The sequence below is a fragment of the Dermacentor variabilis genome, chromosome 7, assembly GCF_050947875.1.
Source record: "Dermacentor variabilis isolate Ectoservices chromosome 7, ASM5094787v1, whole genome shotgun sequence".
Taxonomy (NCBI): Eukaryota; Metazoa; Arthropoda; class Arachnida; order Ixodida; family Ixodidae; genus Dermacentor; species Dermacentor variabilis.
In genome coordinates this window covers 68,825,808-68,849,337 of record NC_134574.1, presented here as the reverse complement: position 1 = coordinate 68,849,337, position 23,530 = coordinate 68,825,808, and the positions used below count along the sequence as shown (strand labels likewise).

The 23,530-nt window shown below is 47.8% G+C and overlaps 1 protein-coding gene across 1 annotated transcript in view; it reads right to left on the bottom strand.

The window, feature by feature from the left end:
- The window catches only part of LOC142586834 (uncharacterized), a 48,397-nt gene extending 25,458 nt beyond the window's left edge, over positions 1-22,939 (bottom strand). Inside the window, exon 1 of the mRNA XM_075697703.1 lies at positions 22,819-22,939. The gene's annotated coding sequence lies outside the window, so the exon portion shown is untranslated. The remainder of the gene's footprint in view (positions 1-22,818) is intronic.
- Positions 22,940-23,530: the final 591 nt, after the last annotated feature.

Here is a 23,530-nt window from a genome sequence, read left to right as displayed (position 1 = left end):
GGTCTCTGAAACAACGTTTGTGCAACATGCGGGCACGCGCTGCTCTTCTCTCCTGATTGTGAATGGGGTGCATGTTCTTGGGGATAGGGTCTACTACAATGTTCTCTCTAATGTGGTTAGGCAAGAGTTGTGTTTCTTCTTTGCAGTACTGAGGTGTCAGCGGGTACCCTAGCCGTTGAAGAAGGTGTCTTCCCTGTTGAGTCTTGTTGAGGCGCTCCCTCTGCGCTATGAGCATGGCACTTGCTAGCTCCTCAAAGGTGTTGTATATGCCTAGCGCTAGTAATTTCTTTGTGCTTGTGCTTGACGGTAGCTCTAAGGCCGTTTTGTACGCGGTTCTTATAAGAGTGTCCATGCGTTCTGTCTCGCTTTTGCGCTTGACTTGATACGGTAGCGCGTACGTGACACGGCTGATGACGAGGGCTTGTACCAGTCTTAAGGTTTCGTCCTCTGTGAAACCATCTTTGCTGCGCGCTACTCTGGCGATGAGTGATGCGGTGCTTCTTATAACGTGATTTAATTTCTCTGAGGCTAGCTTTATGCCGTTGTTCTCCTGGATGTGCATACCTAGTATGCGTGCGGTCGGGACGCGCTTTATAGGTTGCCCGGCAATCTCGAGATGTATTGGCGGGGCTCGATGTTCCTTAGTTTGCTTAGGCCGGATTTGAAGGTACTCCGACTTGTGTGGGGCACACCTCATTCCTGCTGTGGTTAGGTATGACTCGATGTATCCGATAGCTGCGAGTAACGTGTTTTCTCTGTCGCCGTATGAACCCTTGGTTGTCCATAGAGTGATATCGTCGGCATAGAAGGCACATCCGAGTTTTGGGATGTTTTCCAGTTGTAAAGCAAGTTTTCTAAGTCCGATGTTGAAGAGGAAAGGAGATAATATTGACCCTTGCGGAGTACCCTTCTGCGGTAGATCATATATGTCCGATTGTACGCCTGCTATGCCGATGCGAGCTTTGCGGTGGCTGAGAAAAGCCACGACATAATGGTATACTCGCTCTCCGCATCCTATGGCGGCGAGGCCATCTAGGATGGTTTCGTGTGCTATATTATCAAATGCTTTTTCTACGTCGAGGGCTAGGAGTATGTTGTTGTTGCTGCCCGGTTGTGGGTTGAGGACCTCTTCCTTGAGGAGGAGGAAGACATCCTGTGATGACACGCCTTTTTGAAATCCGTACATGCAATTGGGGTGTAGACCATGTTCTTCCATGTGTTGTTCCATTCGAGTGAGTACAATTCGTTCAAGAAGCTTGCCTAGGCAAGACGTAAGCGAGATCGGTAGTAATTGATCGAGCCTGCGCGGTTTTCCAGGTTTGGGTATAAGGACTATGTGAGCTGTAGTCCATTCCTCGGGTAATGTTCCGCCCGGTGCCCATATTTCTTCGTTCAGCTGCTTTGTAAGGGCTCGCAGGATTTCATCGCTTAGGTTTCTCAAGATGGCGTTGGTGATTCCGTCGGGACCCGGTGCCGTGTTTTTCTTGAAGCTCTGTGCTGCCGCGTATACCTCCGCATACGTGATGGGTGCATCAAGTATCTCGTTCGGAGCTCCTGGATATTGAGGGTATGGTTTCGGATGCCCGGTCCGGATTCCCGTGTACGTTTGCTGGAGTTCCTGTATGAGTTCATCCTCGGTTCCCGGATATTCGCCAACGAGTTTTGTAGGGTTGTGTTTGTTTCTGTTTTGGTATTTGAAGGATCGATGATGCTGCGGAGTATGTTCCATGTCTTTTTCGTGCTTAGCGTGCCTTTAAGCGAATCGCAGAACGTGCGCCAATTGTCCCTGTGAACCTTCAGGGCATAATCGTTGGCCTGTTTAGTGACGTTTGAAATCCTAAGTCGAAGTTTGCGATTTAGCTTCTGTTCTCGCCATCTTCTTGTGAGGCCTCTGCATGCTTCCCATAAGTGTATTAGATGGTTGTCGATCGCCGGCGTGTCGGTATCGGTTTGGTACACTTTAGTGTTGGCGTCATATAGTTCTTTGATGCTTTTGGCCCACTCCTTGATCGTGGTTAAGCGGCCTTGATGTTCCGGGAAGGGCAGACTTGTATCTAAATCGAGCTGTTGCCTCTCCCTAAACCTAGGCCAATTTGTAATTTTGGCCTTCTAGGTCGGCGTAGTTTGGCCGAGGCGCTGGTGATTTCGATAATGTAGTGATCACTACCCAGTGAGTCGTCTAGGACCCTCCAACTTGTTCCCACGGTATCGTTGGTGATGGTGAGATCAGGAGTCGTGTCCCTGCTGGCACTGTTTCCTATTCGAGTAGGCGTACCTGGTACTGTAATTAGTGTGTATTCGTGGCGCTCTATGGCTTCTAAGAGCTTGGCGCCCTTGGTGTCTGCTTTCGAGTAGCCCCACGTGTTGTGCTTTGCATTGAAATCTCCGGTTATAATTAGGCGATCGCGGTGCTCCAGCATTCCCTGTAGGTGCCGGAACAATGACGCGAAGTCAGCCTTTCTGTCGCGGGGGGGGACTGTATACGTTGCGTACGACTTGTTTAGGGCTTCCCTTCTTGACAGGCCATATCGTGGTGATGAGATGTGGGGTTTCCTCACCGGGGAGCACTGTGAGGGTTGTTGCCAAATCTTTGCGGAAGAGCGTGGTCACCCTACGGTAGCTGGGGTCGTACTGTATTTTATACCCCATAATTGGCTTCGGCTGCTGTCCCGCCTCTTGCAAGCAGATAATATCCGGGGGTACTAGCGCCGCCTGTACGTATAGCGAGAGGGATGCGTGCTTGCTTTTAATGTACCTACAGTTCCAAGACCAGATCGTGATGCTTTCGGTTTCTATTTGAGGTTTACGGGCCATGATGGGACTTAGAGGGTATTGTGCTGTCTGTGTCGGAAGTTAGCATGCTACCGTCATCTGTCTGAGAGGGTATTTTGCTACTTTTTCGTTTACGCTTGGGTTCCTTGGTTAGGGATTCGTTAACGTATTTCTTTAATTCTTGGAATTCCTTAAAGAACTGTTGAAATTGTTGCTGTATTTGTTGTATTATTTGTTGTTGTGATTGTTGCAGTGCTTGTTGCATTTGGTCCTGGGTTACCAGGTTGCTCTCAGACGGTGAGTGCGCCTGAGGCTGCTTTGGCTGTGTTGTTTGGGGGGAGGGGAGCAGTTGTGTTTGTAGTGGCGGATGTCCGGTGAGAGTGCGTAGCTGTGGTAATTGAGATTGTGGCGTTCGCTCACAGGTCGCAGCGTGTGCCGATTCAAGCATGGCTACTCTTTTCATTAAAGTTTCGATTTTGTGCTCGTAGTCGATTAGACGCTGTTTTTGCTGTCTATTTTCCTCAATGACTCTCTGGTATTCTGGATTTTGTGCGATCGGTGTGGATGTGTTTCGTGGCTTGGGAGAGACGACTTCCGCCCAGCTTACCTCGTGTGAAGGCTTCTGCGTCCTTGCCAGAGGCGACGGGTTCCTTTTGGGTGTCGGTGGTGCCCGATGCTCGCGGCTCGCTGACCGGGAACGGGAGCGGGATTGGGAGCGGGAGCGTTGCTCGGTATTGACCGGCCGGCCGCGAGTGTCCGCCCTGTAGGTGTCTTCTTCGTCTTCCGAGGCGAACCATCGTGGGGCTTTCGACTTCATCGGGGCTGATGATGGTGTGGGTCGGGGTCGAACCGGTTTGAGTCGCTGCTTGCACGAATGGTCACCGGTTGGGTGGGCCTCCCCGCACGATGCGCAGTTTATCTCGCATTTGTGTCCGTCGGTTGGGTTAAGCAGTCCGCACAATCTACAGATGGGTCTGTCTGGGTTTGCGCACACGTCGGTACGGTGGCCCTTTTCCCTGCAGATCTTGCAGACTTGGAGCGTCGGTCTAAATGGGTAGCAACGGAGTTCACCTCCGTAGTAGTACACAAATCGTGGTAGATGGGGACCAATAAAGGTAAGCGCTGCACTTTGAGTGGCACCGATCATCCTGGCTGTAAGGATTTCCACACCTTGTGTTCTCACTCTGAGGTGGGCCATGAGGGTTTCAGTGGTTGTGTGTAACGGTATTCCATGTACCACTCCTCTGAGGGCGCCTTCTCCTTGAGCGGTGTATGCACGCACTGCATGATTTCTGCCACTAAGCGTTAAGGTGTGGATGTGCCTTGCTTTTTCGGCGACCTCTTCGTACTGGGTCGATAGGATGGCTATGTTGGATCCCGGATTGATTCTCAGTATGAATTTGTCATCCCTGAACTCGTTGTGGCATGCGTCGATGATCGCTCGTGCAACTGTATGAGTGAGAACGTTTCTTAATGGCAGACCTTGGTTTGGACGAATGATTATTTTGTAGTCATTTTTCGGAAGCGGCGGAGGTCTAGCGACTCTCCGCGTTTTTGATGTCTTAGTGGTAGTTTCGGGGTCTTGGGGCTTCACACTACCGCGTCGCCTCTCCAAGGCTTCTTGCTTGCGTTGCTTTTGTGTTCGTACGGATTGCCAATTGAGATCTTCTCTCACAGTGCTATGGTACAGAGTTTCTTGGCTCACCGGTTCGGTAGTCTGGTCCATGCGTTCTTCTTCGTGTCCTCCGGAAGTTGTATGGAGGGGGTCAACGATCGTAGTCGCTTCGTTCACTATGGTTAGGCCAAGTGCCGTCGCGGGAATCCCCGTCGGCGAAGCGAGCGGCTGCCGCCGCCGGTTAGGGTTAGCGGCTCACCCGTGGTGACGAAACTTTCAAGAATCCTCCTGGGGCCCTTGGTGGTCGGATTTCCACGGGGGTGGCGTCGATGCGGTCCTTATAACGTTAGGAAGCTGGTGAAAGCGTTTCGTGTCGTTTTCTGTTGAAAACACCATAAAAAACTCACGAAACTACGGAGCCCGACGCGAGCCGGTGTTGACACTGTGGCCTTCTTCTTCTTCCTTCCATTGAGAAGACACTCGAGATCCGGAACCGGCAATTCGATCGCTGCACGAACTATACAAACTACGCCGGGGTTCAATCACTGGCCACCGACGACCTACGCGAGACTATCCGAGCTGTCGTGCGGGAGGAGCTACAAAAGCTGTTCCCATCATCACAGCCTCAAGTGGCTTCGATTGCCGACGCCGTGCGTGAGGAGCTCCAACAACAGCTTGGAGTAAGTAGCCCCTGAATCGCCGCAGCCTGAGCCGCAAGCGATGACCTACGCCGCCGTCGCGCGCCGTCAAGGTCCCCCTCCGCGACCGCGCCAGGGCCCTGTCACGCCGCAGTTCCGTCGTCCGCCGCCGCCGCAGCCAGCACGACCACCCGTCGCCCAGCGCACGTACGCGAGGAAGACGGACATTTTGCGCGCTCCTGACCACCGCCCGCTCTGCTACTACTGCGGAGAAGCGGGTCACATCTACCGACGATGTCCATACCGGGAGATGGGACTGCGAGGTTTCGCCGTGAACGCTCCGCGCCCGCAGCAAGGTGAACGCCCCCGGGATATCGCCGACTACCTCGCCGCTACTCAGTGGAGCTCTCGAAGACCGTCGCGTTCGCCATCACCAGGCCGCTACCTGTCGCCCCAGCGCCGACCATACACTGGCCCAGCCCGGGGCCGGTCAGCGAGCCCATATCCGGAAAACTAAAGGCAGCAACCGATGGAGGTGCGGTTGCTGTTCGTCGAACTGACGAAGATCCTCCGCCGCCGACGAAGACGCCGAAGGAACCATCTCGACGACATAATAACGACACGCCGCCATCCCGAGGAAGTCAGGAAGCCAAGACTACACCGACGAAAGACGACTTGACGATGCGACGTACCAGCTTCAGTTCAACACGACGCAGCCGTGATCCGACGCCAAGACCCAACTGCAATGCAAGACAAAGAACCACCGACCTCGACGTGCTTCTAGACGGCCACGCAGTCACCGCCTTAGTCGACACAGGCGCCGATTACTCAGTCATGAGTGGACACATCGCCGTCCAGTTAAAGAAGGTTAAGACTGCATGGGAAGGCCCTCAAATTCGGACCGCTGGAGGACACTTGATTACGCCGACAGGAATGTGCAGGGCAAGAATTACCATTCACGACCGCACTTACCCTGTCACCTTCGTTATCCTCCAACAGTGTTCACGAGACGTCATTCTCGGCATGGACTTCCTCAACCAACACGGCGCAGTCATCGACCTGAAGTCGAAATCCATAACGCTGTCGGAAGATCATGCGATACCGCCGGAGAGCCCTCGTAGTCACCACGCCTTGAGTGTGCTCGAACATCAAGTGAGCATACCGCCTCGCTCCAGCATTGTTATTTCGGTCGGCACCGAAACACTCGCTGACGTAGAAGGCGTCATCGAAGGTGACCAACGTCTACTGCTAGACCGTGAAATTTGCGTCGCAAGAGGGATCGCTCGACTGCACGGAGGAAACACGAAAGTGTTGCTGACAAACTTCAGCCAGGAGTTCAAGCACATCAACAAGGGCACGACGATCGCATACATCGAGGAAATTCTGGAAAACAGCCATGCGTTTGTCCTCTCGGATTCCGCCGCATCTACCCCGACGACCTTAGTTCCCGAGCCAGACTTCGACATAAATCCAAGTCTCCCCGCGATTAAGCAGCAACAGCTCAGAAGTCTACTTCGACGATACAAAGAGTGATTTTCGACGTCATCAAGGATTCGACGAACACCAGTCGCAAAGCATCGCATAATAACCGAAGAGGGCGCTCTACCTCTCCGCCAGAGCCCATACCGAGTTTCGACGCGAGAACGCGAAGCTATAAGGCACCAAGTCGACGAAATGCTGCGCGACGACATCATCCAGCCGTCCAAAAGCCCGTGGGCATCTCCTGTAGTCTTGGTGAAAAAAAAGGGCGGAACCCTGCGTTTCTGCGTCGATTATCGTCGTCTGAACAAGATCACGAAGAAGGACGTATACCCCCTCCCACGGATAGACGACGCACTGGATGGGCTCTGCAACGCTAAATACTTCTCGTCAATGGACCTCAAGTCTGGCTATTGGCAAATAGAAGTCGACGAAAGAGATCGCGAAAAGACGGCCTTCATCACCCCAGACGGCCTCTACGAGTTCAAGGTTATGCCATTCGGACTGTGCTCGGCGCCTGCAACGTTCCAGCGCGTGATGGACACGGTTTTAGCAGGATTGAAGTGGCAGACCTGTCTCGTTTACTTGGATGACGTCGTCGTCTTCGCCGGAAATTTCGACGATCACCTGAGGCGGCTTGCGACAGTACTAGAGGCCATCAAGTCATCAGGGCTCACTCTGAAGGCGGAAAAGTGCCGATTCGCTTACGATGAGCTTTTGTTTCTAGGCCACGTCATCAGCAAATCAGGAGTACGCCCCGACCCACAGAAGACAGCTGCCATCGCAAAGTTCCCGCAGCCAACCGACAAGAAGGCAGTGCGCAGATTCCTTGGCATGTGTGCCTACTATAGGCGCTTTGTCAAGGACTTTTCACGCATCGCGGAGCCGCTAACACATCTAACCAAATGTGATGTCGAGTTCAAGTGGGAAACGCCGCAGGCCAAGGCATTTCAAGAACTCAAACGACGCATGCAGTCGCCGCCCGCCGGTACTTGCACACTTCGACGAGGACGCCGATACTGAAATCCACACTGACGCCAGTAGCCTAGGCCTCGGTGCCGTCCTAGTTCAGAGGAAAGAAGGACTTGAACGGGTGATATCGTGATATCGTATGCTAGCCGGTCGCTGTCCAAAGCGGAAAGCAATTATTCTACGACTGAAAAGGAATGCCTCGCCATCATTTGGGCTACAGCTAAATTCCGCCCTTACCTCTATGGCAAGCAATTCAAAGTCGTCAGCGACCACCACGCGTTGTGTTGGCTAGCTAACTTAAAGGACCCTTCAGGACGGCTGGCGCGGTGGAGCCTCAGACTACAAGAATATGACGTCAAGGGTATATACAAGTCCGGAAGAAAACACTCCGACGCCTACTGCTTATCACGCGGCCCCATCGATCCCCCGCCGCAAGACGACGAGGACGACGACGCCTCTTTCTTGGGATAATAAGCGCGGAAGACTTCACTAAACAGCAACGAGCAGACCCGGAGCTAAAAGGCTTCGTCGAGTATTTGGAAGGGAACACCGACGTCGTCCCTAGGGCATTTAAGCGCGGGTTTTCTTCGTTCACGCTACAAAACAACCTGCTCGTGAAGAAGAACTTCTCACCAGTCCGCGCCAGCTCCCTTCTTGTTGTACCGTCAGCGCTGCGTCCAGAAGTACTGCACGCCCTACACGACAATCCAACCGCTGGGCACCTGGGGTTCTCCCGGACGCTGTCGAGAATACAGGAAAGGTATTACTGGCCGCGTCTGACCGCCGACGTCGCCCGTTACGTCAAGACATGCCGAGACTGTCAACGACGCAAGACACCACCGACAAGGCCAGCAGGATTACTACAGCCGATCGAACCTCCTCGCCGACCATTCCAGCAGATTGGGATGGATTTGTTGGGGCCGTTTCCGATGTCAACATCCGGGAATAAGTGGATCGTCGTGGCGACGAACTATCTCAGCCGCTTTGCTGAAACTAAAGCTCTACCAAAAGGCAGCGCAGCCGAAGTGGCGAAATTTTTCGTCGAGAACATCCTGCTGCGACATGGTGCTCCAGAAGTCCTCATCACCGACAGAGGAACGGCTTTTACAGCAGAGCTCACCCAGGCCATTCTGCAGTATAGCCAGACAAGCCACAGGAGGACAACTGCCTACCATCCGCAGACGAATGGTCTCACGGAGCGCCTGAACAAGACCCTCGGCGACATGCTAGCAATGTTCGTGGACGTCGAGCACAAGACGTGGGACGCGGTCCTGCCGTATGCAACCTTCGCTTACAACACGGCAGTGCAAGAAACAACACAGATCACGCCGTTTGAGCTGGTTTACGGCAGGATCCCGACAACGACGCTCGACGCCATGCTGCCCCACGTCACTGACGAAGAGAATGTTGACGTCGCTAGCTATCTGCAGCGCGCCGAAGAAGCCCGACAGCTCGCCCGCCTACGGATCAAGAACCAACAGAGGACCGACAGCCGACACTACAACCTCCGACGACGCTTCGTCGAGTACCAGCCCGGCGACCGTGTTTGGGTTTGGACACCGATACGCCGACGAGGTCTGAGTGAGAAACTATTGCTCCGCTATTTCGGACCCTACAAGGTCATTCGACGTATTGGCGCACTGGACTATGAGGTCGTGCCAGACGGAATTTCGCATTCACAGCGGCGCCGCGCACGATCTGAAGTGGTCCACGTGGTGCGTCTGAAACCCTTTTACGGACGCTGACGAACTTCCTTATTTTATTGTTTTCTTTGCTACGGGTGTTTTTCTTTATTACTTTCGTTTGTATGCAGCATCGGGTCGATGCTATTTAAGAGGGGGGTATTGACACGTGTGCTTATCTTTATCGGGCGACCACGTTTCGCCGCTTAACTGTAATCGCACAGCGACGGACGCGCCTGCATGTATCCGACGTTTCTGGAAAGTTATCGATGCTTCTACCCGGCTGTCCGTTGTCGCCGAACCTTGTGTTATCTGATTTCATCGCGTAACGCGAATGGTGTAGCACTTTGTGGAAGGCACGCGGATCCAAACGATTAGTCTGGAACATTCGACGACTGCTCTATAAAAGCCGACGCGCTTGACCCGCTGATCAGATTTCCGACGATCGCCGACTCTGTTCGCCGCTTTCGTTGTGCTATAAGTGTAGCCTGTTTTGTGTGCACAGGTTTGCCCAATAAAATCTAGTTTTGCCTTTCGTAGTATTGCTACTGTGTTCTTAACGTCACCACCACGTGACAATATAGATTTATACAATACCAGTGGCACCACGACGACAATGGAAGAGAGAATAGTCTAGAAGAATTAGAAATCCCACAAGTAACGTCGGAAGAAGTAAAGAAAACCTTGGGAGCTATGCAAAAGGGGAAGGCAGCTGTGGAGGATCAGGTAACAGCATATTTGTTGAAAGAAGGTGGGCAGATTGTTCTAGAACAACTGGCCACCATGTATACGCAATGCCTGATGACCTCGAGCGTACCGGAACCTTGGAAGAACGCTAACATAATCCTAATCCATAAGAAAGGGGACGCTAAAGATGTGAAAAATTACAGGCCGGTCAGCTTACTGCCCGTTGCCTACAAAGTATTTACTAAGGTAATCGCAAGTAGAATGAGGAACACCTTAGACTTTTGTCAACCAAAGGAGCAGGCAGGGTTCCATAAAGGCTACTCAACAATAGACCATATTCACAGGATCAATCAGGTGATAGAGAAATGTGCGGAATATAACCAACCCTTACATATAGCTTTCATTGATTACGAGAAAGCGTTCGATTAAGTCGAAACCTCAGCAGTCATGGAGGTACCGACAGATATCTGACAGATATATATATATATATATATATATATATATATATATATATATATATATATATATATATATATATATATATATATATATATATATATATATATATATATATATATATATATATATATGTGTGTGTGTGTGTAATACTGACAGATATCTATAGCGGCTCCACAGCCACCGTAGTCATCCATAAAAAACGCAACAAAATCCCAATACAGAAAGGTGTTAGACAAGGAAATACGATTTATCCAATGCTATTCACAGCGTGTTTACAGGAGCTATTCAGAGACCTGGATTGGGAAGAATTGGGGATAAAAGTTAATGGAGAATACCTTAGTAACTTGCGATTCGCTGATGATATTGACTTGCTTAGTAACTCAGGGGACCAACTGCAATACATATTTAGTGACCTGGAGAGGAAAAGCAGAAGGGTGGGTCTAAAAATTAATCTGCAGAAAACTAAAGTAATGTTTAACAGTCTCGGACGAGAACAGCAGTTTACGATAGGTAGCGAGGCACTGGAAGTGAAAAGGGAATACATCTACTTAGGACAGGTAGTGACCGCGGATCCGGATCATGAGACTGAAATAATCAGAAGAATAAGAATGGGCTGGGGTGCATTTGGCAGACATTCTCAGATCCTGGACAGCAGGTTGCCATTATCCCTCAAGAGAAAAGTGTATAACAGCTACGTCTTACCAGTACTTATGTACGGGGCAGAAACCTGGAGGCTTACGAAAAGGGGTCTAGTTGATGAAAAGAGCGCTACAAAGACGCGGACTAAAAGAACAACATGTACGACGGACAAGGCACTTGTCCGTCGTACGTGTTGTTCTTTTAGTCCGCGTCTTCGTAGCGCTCTTTTCATCAACTATGCAAAACCAACTCGCCCACATCAAGCTTCTGCTGCTTCAAAAGGGGTCTACTTAAATTGAGGACGACGCAACCAGCTATGGAAAGAAGAATGATTGGTGTAACGTTAAGGGATAAGAAAAGAGCAGATTGGGTGAAGGAACAAACGCGAGTTAATGACATCTTTGTTGAAATCAAGAAAAAGAAATGGGCATGGGCAGGACATGTAATGAGGAGGGAAGATATTCCATGGTCATTAAGGGTTACGGACTGGATTCCAAGGGAAGGGGAGCGTAGCAGGGGGCGGCAGAAAGTTAGGTGGGCGGATGAGATTAAGAAGTTTGCAGGGACAACATGGCCACAATTAGTACATGACCGGGGTAGTTGGAGAAGCATGGGAGAGGCCTTTGCCCTGCAGTGGGCGTAACCAGGCTGATGATGATGATGATGATGACTCAGACGCTGCGGTCCGCATGCTTTTGACCCTGACTGTACGTTGCGAAGGCGGTAGGCTGCTTTTTGTCTGATACGTGAACCCAAGCGCCGAGCTATTGATGATGGAGTGTTCGTGTATACAGTAGTATAACTTTGCAAGATCAGGCGACTTCATGACGCAGCATGCTTTTTGTTTAGTACCAATGATTAATAATAAATAGTCACAGTAAACCAATATTACCGTGCGATAGACTACGGACCCGAATGTACAGCACAGGGTCTATACTGCTGAAAATCCCATAATAATTGCATACAGCAATTCATTTTGTAATTTTGGCCCATCCGATGTCTACCGAATTTTTAGCTATCACATAAGCAAGGCGGTTATTTCTTGGGATGTAGTCGAGGCTATGGTTGGTGTAAATAATAAGGCTGACGTAATAACTTTGCGGAAACAGGCAAGGTGGAGAGAAGTAATTATTAAAGGAAAAACCAGACATCCCCCCGTTCGTAGAAATTGCTACAAAGGAAGCCCAGACGGGTGCCTCGATAGAAACGCCTCGTAGTTGAAGAAAAATTCGTCCTGCTCCGGGACTCGAACCCGGGACCACCGACGGGTGGATGTCTGGTTTTCCATTTATGAATAATAAGGCTGTATGTTTGAGTAGGCTGACCGAGATTATTACATGAAGTAAACAGATTTCCATGTGTGAAATAGCGGTGAAAGTTACAGAGCTGGTTCTTGTATATATTAAAGTCATCAGAAGGCGTCTCCGATACAAAATATAAACATTATACATTTTAGGGCCTATTAACCCTTTGTTAAGCTATTGCCAATAGACGCTGTATAAAATTGTGTTCTGGGCTAAATGACAGAGTTGCCATCGATTCCAGAATGTGTAAGTGCATCGTTTTGGGCATATTTCATTTCGCCTTGGTGCCACCGCCTGACGCATGACCTTTGTATTTTTAAACGTGCCGCGATGACGTAGAGGTAGCGGAAAAAAATTAAATATCGTTTGTAGCGAAATTATTACCAAAGCTTCAAGACAAACCCGTACGTGTGAGTCGTCATCTGTGACTAAAAAAAAAAATCGGCAGCCCGTCGTTCAAAAGACCACGCTTTTTCTCAAGAGCGCGATTAACAAATAAGCAGAAGGGTAATCCCGAACTTGACATGATGCTTACGCCTTTTTGATGGCCTGCCAAGCACGTTATTAAGGCGAAAGCCTTCTGTGTCTCATCTTTCAGTCGACTTTCAAAGCCCTGGAGCGAAAACGCGTAGACAAAGCGAAAGGTACAAAAACAATCCTCATCAATGGCTTAGGGAGGGCTGCCGCGTGTTGCCCGCTCCTGGAACAGGCGACTTCTCTGTATGAAACACTGCTTTCTGCAGCTGACGGCAGGCGGCGACACAAGTTTATGCTTGCGCAGTCCCGCCAACAGCTCGCATCCCTGTAAGCGCAAGCACTCCCGTCTCACCTTTCCTCGTCTTATAGCCGCGTCTCTTTTTCCTTTTCTTTCGAACAAGAAATTGTTGACAGATACAATAATTTTTTTTTAATTTGAAGTTTTAATTTCGCGCCCAATCGGTAGCGCTTCAATTCGTTGAAGCTAATTACACCAGCATTGCGCGGAAAAAAGCAGTGGCCTACCCGCCTCATCAACTCATCCTTTTGTGGGCTAATTTCTAGCTGTACGGAAAATTAGTTAATACTGATTGTCCCCTACTTTCATGTCCAATACTAGATATCTAAGATTTCCCATTGTCCTCGGTCAGCTGAATTAAGCGACGACTTCATGCTTGTTTGTTTTTTTACAAAAACACGTTACATCAGGCCAGCGTGCGAATTTTCATTCTTGTCGCTTAATTACAACGTTATACAAGCCCTGTACCCAGGTTTCTACGCTTTCTACAAGAACGAGCCGAGACGCTGGCTTTCAATTTGGAGGCAATGCTTTTAAAAAGATTAAATTCTGGTGTTTTACCTACAAAATTGCTTACGTGATTAATTTGGGATTTTAACGTGCACCCAACGAACGAGTTTTCTTGCATTTCGTCTCCACCGAAATGCGGCCGCTACCGCTGGTATTTAATCCCGTGCTCAGCAGCGCAACCCAAAAGCCACTGCACTAGCAGGGCAGGTTAGAAACGAGGTATGTATGCGCGACGCGAATGGCGTAGTACTTTCTGAATGACACGCGGTCACCAGCGATTATTCTGGAACCTTAGATGACTCATGTATAAAAGCCGATGCACTTGCCCCGCAGATGAGGTTTTCGACAATGGCCGACTGCGTTCGCCCCTATTTTTGTTGTTTGAGTGTCGCCTGTTTTTTAGGGCACAGGTTCGCCCAATAAAACGCTAGTTTCGTCATTCACAGCCTTTCTGCCTTCTTCCCCGTCGCTAGTACGTGACAGTATTTGAATAGTCAGCATTGAAGTTGGGCCCGAGCTAAAGCTTCCTCTTAAAGAATGCATCACAATGGTTCTATAGGAAACGCATGAACCGGAACGTGGACGTATACACAATCGCCATTTCGCACCATTCAGCACCGGATGCGTTGGCGTCTACGGCCAACAGCGCTCCTCGCATAGGACTAGGCATAGAGTTTCATACAATAATTATTGTAGGAAACTTTACGGAACCAGTTAAGCTGTCATCCGTAAACACCATAGCGTTGGGTGTCGTGTCGGGCGAAATTTGGCAAACATGATCGCGCCGTCGAGAGCGGCTGCTCGGAAATACCACCCCTGGTCAACGGAGGTACGCTGCGTTATCAGCGACTTTTTCTTACTACCTTTATAGTGACGTGAGCACTACTGCTACTACGTCTTATTTTTTGGCGTGTTTGTTTATAAGTACAGTTTCGTAATCGCGCTTATATCAAGCTTCAGATTACGTAATGAATACGTTGGCAAGTACTCCACAGACATAACAGTGATGCTTATCGTTTAAAAACTGAACTTCGTGCTTCATTTTAAGGGCAGTATAAACGGGCATGAACGAAAATGGCAGGAAATGTTTGCACCAGCGTTTATAGGCTGCCTAACTGCGCGTGCCTGTGATGATTGTGTTGGAAAATGTTAAGCGTACTTACACTTTCCTGAGTGTACCATTTATGTCCCATAGATGTTCATAGAACATTATGTTTTAGACATCGTACACATCCTATAGATATCTATATTTTTCCGAACAACGTTACAAATACGTACCCTGGTTAACCTAAGTCTCATCCATGTCCCATTGCTGTAACGTTTAAAGGATGTCGCAGCTGGACCTAAGTGACCCCTAATAGATGTTAATTTTACCGATGCAGGAGGTCCATAGAATATCTAATGGATCTTTCCTGTTCACGCAATAATGAGCTTCACGCCTGCGAATGCCACAGCAGATGTACTGTCGAATACGAATGAAATGCGAACACCAGAGCGTGTGGCCCCAGTAAAACCTGAAACCACAGTGTGCGGAGCCGGCCAGCCACCATTGCCACATACACGCGCATATTGTTTCGACTCGGAGTGTGGTACTGCTTGACCTATAGTGCGACTACGTCACCTGTATCTTGTTTGAAGCTTGTATTATCACCATGTACATTGCATTGTCGTGCAGGGCCACTGCCGTGCAATCGCACATATGGAATTACTGTCAAGGTGGCGAGCACTGCTGTTGCTCCTCCAGTGTAATGCATTTTTGGCGTTATTCAAATTACGATTAGACACTGGCAGCTTTGATGGTGGAAACAAAAGAAAAGCAACACAAGTTAGGAAACTGGGCGCGTGCCAACTATATCATGCTAGAGATGCGGTGATGGTGCTGGCCACCATGACAGTGCACTGCCAAGTGGGAATGGCACCACTGTGGCAAGATGACAAAACGACTTTCGAACAAAATACGGGTAACGCTTCTCGCAGTACGTCAACCAGCGCTGCCCTCGGTGCGAGACCCGCGTGCTCACGCATGTGCACAATTACTGGCCGACGGTATGCACTGTACCTCAATTGTGCTTCGGCCAGGCGCCCCGCTGCTCGCATTTAATTTGTCCACGATGGTACATCTGCTGAGGCACACTAATGCCACAGTTACCACGATCGCTGGCAAGTAGCTGATGATCTTGTGTGAAATGTTTGTTAACTTGCAAACATGTAAATGTCAAAACATAAATTGAAACGTGTCTTTCTCATTGCATATAGTTCTAGCGCTCATCAAAATGTGAAAACTAGGCTCACAAAATCGTAGGTCTGCATTTCGATCATTATGAATTATTACAAATCCTACGATGGCTACATCAAAAAAAGGGAGTTCAGAAAACGCTAGGTGAAGCACGCAACTGAGACTAACAATGTCATATCAGCGTCACTTTTTCGTTTTACACAGTTGATAAAGCTTTATTACAAAATGATTCGCCCCAGTCAGGCGCATGTATGAAAACATTCATTGCAAGTTCTAAATGTATACAAACAGGTTAAACGTGAAAAAATCAAGAACTTTATTTAAAAAATGTTCTTCAAGATTCAACTTCACTAAAACTAAGATGATGAAAAAAGGGTCAGAACACTCAGAAAATGATTAGCAGTCAAAATGCCACAATAATATTTAAAAATATCACAACTGATTAGTAGGAGGTAATAATATCACATACTCATGAATGACCACAACAACATAGCCTGCATGCTAGGAACTGCTTCTGGGGCCACGAGACTCGAAATAGAAAATTGTAAATGAAAATCCACACAAGCACAATCCTAACATGGAATGCTCATCTTGACAGGCAACTTGTTGAGACATCTTGTCACACCACAAAAGTGCCAAACGCATAACGCGGGAAGATACTTAGAAATAAGATTTGCAAATGAGAACTATCCCTTATGCTTAAAGAGGAGCTCGAGAAACCAAGCTATGCAAATATGTCTGTAAATGAATCACCAAAACGTTGTCCTGGGGACATTTCTACAAGCACTCCACAAGCCGAACAAATAGCAGTTAGAAGCAGAGCTATAACTTTCAGTACGCAACTGTACAGGTCTGCCTAGTATATACGTGGGCCATGGTCAACAGAACAAAATCCGAAAACACACACCTATGAAGCACATTTCATGCTGCTCGCTAGCCGTAAATTATCCTGCATTTGCGTTTAGGTCATCCTACTTGCGTCGACGCACCCGCTGATTTGATATCAGTGAGGAAGTGAATTGGAAGATATTGCAAGTTCAAGCTGTTTTCATTATAATATGTCCTAGTATATCAGCAAGTTAAAAAATATGTGTTTTGACAGTGTACTAATAGATATAACTCAAAACGAAAGAGTATGTGTATGAGAAAAAAATGACGTAACGGAAACCGGAAGTTGTCGCTTTTGACGCGCGGTGTCCAACAGTGCGTGCAGAGGTCGTGCAAGATTGCTGCTCATAACCACGTTGTAAAAAAATAAATGGGGCCATAACTGAAATTCCGGGCTTTAATACTTGAAACTGAGTGTTTTCAAAATGAACAGATGGATATGTTGCAATTAAGGAACACATTCTCCCTCTCGTAGGATCTCGAACATGTACGTACATGATGAGGAAAAACTAAGTTGCCTGTTCCGCCACAGGGCTGGAACAGGCAACGGCGCGACTTTCCTCTCTCAGCATCTCATTGTGAGGCATTAGAGACAATTTGCTCCTATTTCTGCGACATCGTGCGTTCACCTAACCAGAACGCACAATGTGCAATCAATGCGCGAGAGCTTTTAATGAGCGAGAGAGGTTCAAATCACAGACATTGGATGACCCTTGACTGCCATGCACTAGCGGAACATTTTATAGGTGTGAACTAGACGTCTATAAATTTCTTGGATATTTGGCCTTTCGTGGTACGTCCAAAGGATATTTGTGGTTTGCTCGGTCTCTACTTCAGACGAAAAAAAGCGCAGGACCGTGTAACCGCATATGATTCGCTGTCTAAGATGTCGTGACACTTAGCAGCAGCCATGCTTACCCCTTAGGTAGAAATTTCCAGGAAATGGCTTCGCACATGGTGCAGCAGGTAGCACGGATTGGGAGCATTCGGAAACAGTACCATATTATTACGAAGTGTCTAACCTACGTCAGACATACACGCGAGCAGTCCAGTGTGTCGTCTTAGGATCCATAAGGAGAAAGCTCCTCCGCAAACACATTCCACGAATCTTCGCGCTGCCTTGAAAGTACACTCTTTAGAACTCACACAAAGCTGCTTATCATACAGGCATACATTCCCCTAGTTTAACGGGCTAGCTGGAACCCTGCGTAAACAAGTGGCAAAATCTACGAGCCGTAGTACAGTTTCACAGTAATCAGTGCTAACGCGGCGGAGGCATGACTATTCTAACGGAAAAGTCGTTTAGAAGCAGCTGTAGGTGGTAAACACGTTATAGCGCGAAAGGGTAGAGCAGAATGTACCCCACAGTGCACACTAATTGGCGTTTTAAACGCCAAAATTAATGAAAAAAGAGCGGGTAACACTCGAACAGCTTTGAGGCAGTGGGCAATATAAATACTAAAGAAAAACCGAGGCCGCAAGGTTCAGAGTTGGGCTGTATGTACCCTGGAACACAAATTGTAGATGTTGCAATCAATCGGCAATAGAACATCGCTCCAGTCTTCGTCGTGACTCGTTTTATGTTTGGGTCATTTTACAAAGAACTGTCCTGAAGTAACCTCCTTTCACATCTCACGGTATCCTTTTCGTCCCTTTGAAAGAGACAATCAGTAATAACCCATGTGATTTGTTTATGTTATTGGGCCTTTATTCATTATGGAGAAGTCGTATGATCGACAGACATGCCGAGCCACCTCGCTCAAGAAGGTGTGTCTTTCAAAAAGAGGCTGCTCAAGTGCGTAGGGCGGTTGTAACCTTTGATCCCGTTCCCGAATGGATTTGGCATCTGGACGCTTGTGATTTTTTTTGTCCGGTTTTTCAACTTTTATTAGACTGCGGGGAGGACGCACTGCTTTCTATCGTCTTGCCTTGTGAGGTGTAAGTGGCGAAAATCTTCAGGCAAACTACCGCCCTCAAAACAGAAATGAAAGAAGCGCCTGAATTTCTGTCCAGCCGAGGTGCCCAGTGCCGCAATGACAAATTTTACCGCAACACTAATGAAAGAAGCGAATTCGGGTCATTTCTCTATTTGTAAGATTAACCACTGAGTACTAATTCGTTCAAGGCGTTCAAGTGATTGCCGCATAGTTTTTGTTAATTTCGGCGTTTTTAAAAACTAATCATTGTACGTTTTGCCTACGTTCTACTCGAACCTTTCTCTTTGTAACGTATTGAATTCAAACAGCGACAGCATGTTTCATCAGATAAGTGAGCTCTCACGCTCGCTAGCACTGATTACAATCGAAGTGTGCTATTGCATTTGCATGTTTGTTTTCAATCACGTTTCTGCAGAACCACGTTACATAGCATTCATTGCTTCAAGCATAATAAACAGCATCAAAGTACAAGGGTATAAGCAGCGCATACGGCCGAAAATGTATTTAAACGTATGCTACGTCGTCGCCGTAGTTACGTCGCCGTAACTCGCGCTACCAATTTTTAAGCTGATATTATTGGTCTGCGTAGCAGTATCACTAAAGCAGTTTTTCTTTACAAAAACGTCAAGAAAGCACTGCTTTGGGCGACAAAGCAAACCATACGACAAGGGTCACTCGTGCCTATTCGCGAGCTAAAATTGAAAGCTGCACTAAGGGCCGTCAGCAGAGTTAGCTGTTCGGAGAAGAGTTGCAGTTCTCGCCTTCGGGTAATTGGTTAGCGTTTCTGTTAATTTGTGCATCACACTTTCGGCTTCCACACGTTAGTTAGTAATTGCGGAACGCTACAACACGGTCGCATTTGCGCCAACCTATTTAGTGCATTGCTAGCACGCCACAATTACAGTATTAGCATACTTGCGACAAACTTACGTTTCCATAGTATAGTGTCAAGAGGCGCCAAATGGAATTGCAGTTTTTTTTCTTGCTGTGCAAGCGCGCGTCAAGGCTACGCAAACAAATGCGGCAATTGTTGCAGCAATGATGAATACGTCGCTCTGCATGGGACTCAGAGACGCTGCACCGGAACACGCACAAAATAAGCGCTGCCGCGGGGAAGACACCTATTTAGCTATTCAGTTTCCGACGCATCCTAACTTGAAGCATTCAAAAACGAACGAAATACATCGGATGTACTTTTATAAAAGCCTTAACGGATCCGTCTAACTTACCAGCAATCAGAGTTGACGGCAAACATCTTACGTACCTTTATCCACAGCCATATCCTTAATATACAGTGTCTTTCCTTTCTCCTTCGAAGGCATTGAAAGAAACGTGGAACAAGGCTAACTCAGTGTACTGAAAATTAGCCATGACGCTAACCTTTGAATATTACTGTATCGGCATTACCCAAAGTCAGAAATGGGGAAACTGCACACTAGATAGGCACACTGCACAGCTAGTTGAAACAGTAAAGAACAAAATTCAGATAAAATGTATGACAGTTCAAAGCGCCCAGCATCAATGCACGAATTCAGATCATGGTATATGTGATTATGAGAAAGCGGTGTCATGAGTGAAAATCTACCGGTAACGACTTTTCGTACGTAGTGTGGGGAAATAGTGGAGAAACTACTGGTCCTGTGTTAGGAACTTGAAGTATCCGTCCTGAGATAAACGAGGCGCCATGTCCATGGCCTTGGTTTTTAACGAAAATGGGACAAAAAGTGCATAGACTTGGCGGTGGAGAATAGTAAAAGGCGGCTGAAGTCGTACAGTTAATACACGGACTTTAGAGTGAAAGTAGGCTCTCCGTTCTCTTGTGCACGTGCTCACACTGCTGGCAAAGCCTGAGGGCATCCAATTTACGACCCTCTGTATCCAGATCATGCGAGATAGGGAATTGACGAGTAAAGTCGATGTAGCTACTGCAGAATGATACCACGTCCCTTCGGATCGTGAACTTATACTGCATGGTAGTGCGCAGGAGAACGCGTAACCTCGTGTAGCGGTGCAAATGCAACAAAACCGATGTGGTGTTTGGTGCCGGCTTTTGCGTTTTCGACTTCAAGAGCGGACAGTCTTTCCGGGTATCTTAGCAGCGACAAACAAAAACTGATACTAAGAAATAACAGTTAGCAACATGCACTATTGCATTGCTTTTCCACATAATACTGACTTCATTGGAAAATTGAAAGCTGTCACCTGAAGGGCAATTATTTCACGATACATTTTCAAAGCCTCTTTCGCGAAACTTGCCCAACGCACCAGGTTTATAGTAAAATAGCTTTGAGTGTGATCCGAGTACTGGCTGACTAATTGGTCAATTTTGTTCGCTATCCCTACAGACCGTGTGATTCGAAACTGAAGGTATTCTATCATATATTCCCCTGGGTAATGATAACGATCACTTTTAGTTTCAGTAAACCGCTTTTCTCGTTTCGAACATAACAGCCACGTGCGATATCCTATTATCTCAAGAAATTGGACGCAGGCAGCCCCTCGCCATTCGTTAAAGATAAAAAGTCCAGAGTTTCTTGGATGCGCTGTTTTGCTCCGCCGTTTTATAAACGCGATTTAAAAAAAAATACTGACCTTTATAACAAGTATAATTGGCATCATTTCCTCGCTATCAGGGAGTCTGGGCGCCTTCGTCGATTTTTTAATAGGTCTATCTCGTATGTTAAGATGCACAATACTTCAATCGATGTATCGAAAAATAGGACACGTCTACAGGTTTTATTGAATGTGCATGATACAGGTGCAAGATACCCCAAAAAGAGTATGTCAAGATGCTATCTGAGCTACATGTACCTTCATAACTGCCAAGCCTTGCCGTTGATTCAGCCCGAACATATTCTACTGTTTCTTTTACACGTATGTCTAAAAAGCGAGAGAGAGAGACAAGATCGATTGACACAACTGGTAAATGATGCAAGAGCGACCACCTATAGAGGTTCTGAGTCACGGCATTGCTGTGAATGCGAATGATGGTGACTAGTGACCTGATAATGCGTCGACAAATGATTGCGCCGGACCTATTTTCTGTCACGTGAGTTATGGGGCCGCTCCTCTCGAGGCGTTTTTTTTTTTTGCGCCAAAGCACCTGTTTCAAAATAATTTTGCCCCACAAAGTTCGAGGTCGCCCAATAAAGTTCAGTTCTGCCTAACATATTGCTACTGTAATAATCATAACGGCGTAGCCAACAGCAGTCAAACAAAACATAAGTGTAGAGCCAACGTTTTGAGACGGGGACCTGTCTTCGCCGGACCCTGACGGAGACAAATGGTCTTCTCGAAACGATAGCTAAATAGGCCTCCCTTGGTCGACCACGGTTCATCATTCCAAGCCTCCATCGGACTGTGAACGTTTGGCATGTCATGAAGGGTTTATTTAACGCAAGTCTGTAACTATGTGTTGCTTACCAGCAATTATCACTGCGTATTATGCCCATGTGGCTGCCGTCAGACTTATTACACACTTCAGACATATTTCGATCAGTTTAACTTGGCCAAACACTGTTTGTAAATTTCGAACAATAATTTTTTTGGGAAAGAACACGCATTAGGCTAAGAAATTCAAGTAAATCACTAGCACCCCAGCAGTACAACCAGAACAACGCTTAAGGCGTGTTCGAGCTAAGTATGATGGCGCCTGCACACGTTTTCTGCGTCACTTGACTTCTCGCCACACCGACGGCAAGCGGTAGTGCCTGGTAGCTGAAGAATTGGAGGAGTATGAGCACGGTCACTTGTCGTTCTGAGGGGTACAACAGCGCTGAAGACCGTTTTCTGAAGAAAGGAAAACATGCTACGCATACGCGCATTGGGTGCGAAATCTACTCCTTTCTAACAAGCCTTTCGCACTTCTACGCCATCCGTAATGTTGAACCTACTAGAATAATTTTGGTCACTTGCAGGTAACTGCGTTGCTTGGAGCCGTAACTGCACTCATAGTCATCCTGAAACCTTCAGAAGCAACCCTATCCCTCAAAAAAACAGAGCTACACCCGTCTTTCTATGGCACACGCATGCATCTACTATAAATCGCCTCAATTGTGACAGCACAGTTGACCTCTCTGTCTGCGCGCTAGCGAGTATGGCTCTATGCTGGCTGTTGTGCAGGCCCGTAGCGAGTTTTCTTTTCTCATGTGTAGCTATTTTAAGGCACTCTTGCAATAGACTTTAAACCGCTGATCACATTATTGTAACGACCACGCCGGCTCACCTTCCCTGGACCCCTTCAACGATTGCAGTCGTTTCACATCACGTGCGGAAATGCCGCAAGATGCAGCCGTTACGCGGTCTCACAAGTTGCAGGTTTTCGGCGTAATGCGCTCAGTTAGCTGTACTGTTTGTGTGCGCAGCTCAACGAGAAAAAAATGGACGACTTGGCTCCAAGAAAAGCAAGAGAACGCATTCATGCTACTTATTGTGCGTACGAACCCATTGATTGGGAAATACTTCAAGTTTAAAGGCGTTATTATTCAAGCCTTCGCGTTCCGCTGCGTTCGCTGTTTTTATTCACGCGTCACTCGAGCGCTGAACCGATCCCGTGCGAACGCAAAATGGGAGCAGCTGCATCGCATACCTTTATTACTTACGAGAACGCAGCGCACGTGATACATCAATCGTGACGGAGTGTCTGTGGCGCAGGTGGTAGTTGTTTTTGCGCTCATATGCATGAGGTGCTAGAGAACCTGCGTAAATGAGTCCTCTAAGATACATTGCTGAGCCAAGGCTCCTATATTTGTCGGCACTGGATCCAGTGCCATCTCTTTCTTTGACAAGGTCGCCAGGTGGCCGCCGAAAACACGAGTGGTAGAATTCGCAAAGCTGTTTGTTCGTAAGTGCTCCTTGACATTGGCTGGCCACTATCGCTGATGTTATTTACAGCGCCAGGACTGGTTGTAATTTGCTTTTACAAAGAATTCTATTGT